We start from the raw sequence: 4,638 nt of genomic DNA, 5'->3' as shown, positions 1-4,638 counted from the left end.
CCATCATGTTAGATATATATTTACTTTATAGATAGGAACCAATGAAAACAATGTTATATCAATATATTATTGTTAACTCAAACCAAATAGACAGTCCAAACCGATTTTTATTTATATATTTTCCATCATTGTTAAACAAAGAATCGGATCAAACATTTTTTTTTATCCATCGCCATTTGTTGTCAAAGGAAATATCTCAAGCTTATTCTTGCCCATGCACTTTGGAGTGTATTGTCAAAATGCCGATAGATACAGATATTGCTATACTCATTGAGCGTTGGTATTGCCAGTTTATTTATCAGCAAGGTAGTTTTTTTCTATAGCATTTGTAATAATTAAGTCAGAGAAGAACTCTTTAAGAGTTCACTTATTTATCGGTTCCATGTATTCTAATATAATGTAGGCCTATAAGTTCACGAGAATTTGTGTGTATTTTATTCTTGCTAGTTTCATGTGAAATTTGCATTTCTTCACTATTTCCGCACTGTGATATCTGTTTGCCATCATATTAGTTATATCAGGTGTAAAAACAAACCCAAAACTTTGCTTACATATTGTTTTTATGACGAGATAACATGTGATGACACCGTCTTCCCAGAAGTTACCAGTGCTCTGACCACTGGTAAAATTTACCATGGTAACTCCAATGGCAAGTCGTTAGTGAATACCACCGCTGTCTGTTTACCATGGTAACTATAGTAAGTGCGTTAGTGAATCCGGGCCCTGGATTCTAACCAGCCAAGAGAACAGGCAGGCTTCCGCAATGGATTCTCAACAACAGACCACATCCACACGCTCACCCAAATAAGAAAAAAAATAAACGAATATAGGAGACCCCTGTATATGGCATTCATTGATTACGAAAAAGCATTTATTAAAAGCATATATATTTATATATATATATATATATATATATATATATATATATATATATATATATATATATATGGATGTAGAATAACGAATTTTTCATTTACCTGATTTTCAAATTTATTCTAATCAACTTTTATACCATTACCGCTGCCTACGAATGTCAGGGTTGCATTTTATGTGCCAAATATATTATATTTTATTCTACTCGATTTTTGTATCATTATCGTATTAGTGGGATTTTCATAATCCAAATTTTATTTAAATGTAGGCCTATTCTAACTATTTACTATACCGTTCATTCCAATGTTGATTGTGCCTATTATTATAACAGTCATAGAAACATTTTAACGATTGATATTTTATTCAATAAATAAACCATGAACAAGTGGCATATCATTCTGTAAATCTCAGTAATAAACATAATTTAAACAAGGAGTATTCTCGACTAACTTAACTAATTCTTAAAGTTAACTCTATACTCTCCCCTTTTCCTACTAATTATAAAACAAAAATCATTTCAATAAACAAAATAAAAATATACATGAGGCGGAATCGAGACCCTCACACCCAGTCTATCAGTGTTCTTTCAATTTTTCCTTCACCTTCATGATTTCCCTCTCTTCACTTTAACACTAATTTCATTCTCTATCTACTCATTGATACCCCCGGAACTGTCACCTGCGATTTCTTCCGTTACTGTATCCACGGACCACTAAAATAACTGAATCAATAATTTATATTCCTTGGCAACAAAACATTATGGTGTTGTTTTCACTGCACTTTCTCAATAATTTTTGTCTATGTGTTCGGCAGAAAGGCAGGACTCGTCTAAATTATCATGGATCAATATAAAGGGATTCGACTATTACGTTGATGCACTTATCAAACATTGCAATCTATGACATCAAGGTAAAACACGAATTTAAGTACCAGAGCTCAGGAAGGCAGGACTCGTCTGATAAGAAATTGTTAAAATAACAAACTTACTGTTTTCCCCAAATTATCGTTAATATTTAAACTCACAACAATTATGATTACTATAATCTACTCTATTGGTCATAACTAAATTTTGCTATAGTGTTATGCCTTTGGATATATAAAAATATGTAAACAAATGTACATCTCTGAAAACAGAACCAATGCACCTTTTTAAATGTCGAATAAATAATGATCCCAACATATATACATATACATATATATATATATATATATATATATATATATATATATATATATATATATATATATATATATATATATGTGTGTGTGTGTGTGTGTGTGTGTGTGTGTGTGTGTGTGTGTGTGTGTGTGTGTGTGTGTGTGTGTGTGTTTATATATATATATATATATATATATATATATATATATATATATATATATATATATATATATATATATATCACAGCTGTTTCATCAGGTAACTTTGATCTCTACGGAAGTACAAAGACAAACAGTATTCCTCTTTGTCTCTGTTCATTCCAAATGTCGAACGTACTCTTTCTTTCCTCCTTTGTATGACGTGCATCTGCTCGCCGCTGAACAAAATTAATACTGTACAAAATAAAAGAGTTGAATGTGTCGTGCCCGTGTTGATTTTACTGTTCCAGAGGACAGCACGCGATTTAACAAAGGACATAGTAAATCGTGCCTTTTTTTCTTTTTTTCTTTTTCTTTTGCGCAGGGAAACTCTTTACTTTGTCTGGTTGGAATATATGATCGTAATATAACGTATTGTTCATCATACTTCATCACTTCTGCACGCCTTCCGTTATTTAGCACCAAATATTACGTTAACCATATGGCGCCGTCAGTATTCTCGGGCGAGGACGCAGGCGCAGGCAGGGAAAAGCGTACTTACTTGCCACCGACGAAGCTGTATTGTTTAACTAGAGGAAATTAAGAATTGCCAAACCTTGGTAATGCTCACTGAAGATTTCAAACTAATTAAGAATTGGTAGTAAATAGAATAAGAACCCAGCCCGTCACACTGTAGTACTATTAAACAACAAGTCGGGGATTTATTTAGTATATTAGAAATCATATTAGAGACAGACAGATAGTGGCAAGAACACGAAAGAGGACAGAAGACAACGCTAAGTGGTGGTTAGCACTAAGATGACTAAACCATAACGTAAAGTTCAGAGGCAAGAATACTGAACAGAGGACAGGGTATTAGTAATTATAGTACTTTAACAAATCAGAATTGCAGAGGCAAGAATATTGGACAGAGGACGAAGAGGGTAGAACATTTCTAAGTATAGTGCTTGGGCAAAGTAGGCCTACCAGTAGTACAGGGACAGAGAAGACAGCATTTCTAAGTAAAGTGTTTAGGCAAAGTAGAAGCGTAGTTCATATCAACTAAGAAGACCGAAACTTGCTAGATGGCATCGGGCTTAATTATATATAAAATATAGAATATAAAGTATGTTGATGTTTCCGCCTGGAAAATACTGCATATATACGCATGGGTAGAAAGATGCGCACATGCATGCACTGACACACACACACACATACACATATATACAAGACACTGAAATATCAAAGAGCCATGCAGTTTTGTCCTAAAGGTAAATCTCTGTTCTGTTTATCTTGCATTTGCTTCGTTTGCTCATTTGTTTTAACCGGCGTCTAACCTGCCCGGAACCATCCTGCACCAAGGCAAGAGGAAAAGTTTAACATATTTACACACACACACACACACACACACACACACACACACACACACATATATATATATATATATATATATATATATATATATATATATATATATATATATATATATATATATATATATATATATATATATATATAATTTATTTATTTATTTATTATTTGTTTTATTTACATTATATATTCATATAAAAATGATTATTGTTTTTCTAAATCCATATTTAAGTGACGAGATTAAAATTCCATGTTTTCATTACAAAAGCCCAGGAAAATGCAGGAAAACACTCGTAAAATTCAAAAAGGACTGCAATTTGGGAAGGTCGGGTAAATAAGCTTTGGAAAACGGATAACCTGGGCGATAAAGTTAGACAAACAAGCCACTATATATTCTCTCTCTCTCTCTCTCTCTCTCTCTCTCTCTCTCTCTCTCTCTCTCTCTCTCTCTCTCTCTCTCTCTCTCTCTCACACACACACACACACACACACACACACACACACACTCTCTCTCTCTCTCTCTCTGTCTCTCTCTCTGTCTCTCTGTCTCTCTGTCTCTCTCTCACTCTCTCTCTCTGTCTCTCTCTCTCTCTCTCTGTTTGTCTCTCTCTCTGTCTGTGTAATGTATGTAGTGGGAGGAAGGAGGCGTCCCACCCCCCACTATTATTACTTGTTGTTTGGTAGAGCGTGCCTGAGTGGTAAGGCAGTAGTAAGTAAGATACTGACGTACTCTGAAGATGTTGGTCTGAAGTTAAACTTGTCGCAGTTTTCTTGTCTTTATTCTGGATAACTGGTACAGAGGGCAAGGCAGAGGCCCAGGGAAGGGCGTGTCCTGCCAAGCCCGCGAGAGCGAGCGGTCTGAGGTAGATGGCACAGGAATTGCCATGAACGAAATTCGTTTGAGACAATATACAATGGAAAAACATGAAAAAATATGAAAGAACATAAATTCAGAAACATCGGTTCACATGACCGTTTCGTGGAGAGGAACAAGGGTATGGTTGACACGATATCAGTATGTTTTTACAATCCAAACATTGTGGTTATGGGACAGACTGGCTGACTATACATGAAACATAGAACATTTGAATATCAATG

The 4,638-nt window shown here is 34.5% G+C and overlaps 1 long non-coding RNA gene across 1 annotated transcript in view; it reads right to left on the bottom strand.

The window, feature by feature from the left end:
* The window catches only part of LOC138867938 (uncharacterized), an 8,842-nt gene extending 7,004 nt beyond the window's left edge, over window positions 1–1,838 (bottom strand). Inside the window, exon 1 of the long non-coding RNA XR_011399926.1 lies at window positions 1,804–1,838. This is a non-coding gene — a long non-coding RNA (uncharacterized lncRNA). The remainder of the gene's footprint in view (window positions 1–1,803) is intronic.
* Between the last annotated feature and the right edge of the window lie 2,800 nt (window positions 1,839–4,638).

This window comes from Penaeus vannamei, chromosome 33 (genome assembly GCF_042767895.1).
Source record: "Penaeus vannamei isolate JL-2024 chromosome 33, ASM4276789v1, whole genome shotgun sequence".
NCBI classification, from domain to species: domain Eukaryota; kingdom Metazoa; phylum Arthropoda; class Malacostraca; order Decapoda; family Penaeidae; genus Penaeus; species Penaeus vannamei.
Note: the sequence above shows the minus strand (reverse complement) of the source record. Positions and strands in the feature narration are given on the sequence as shown.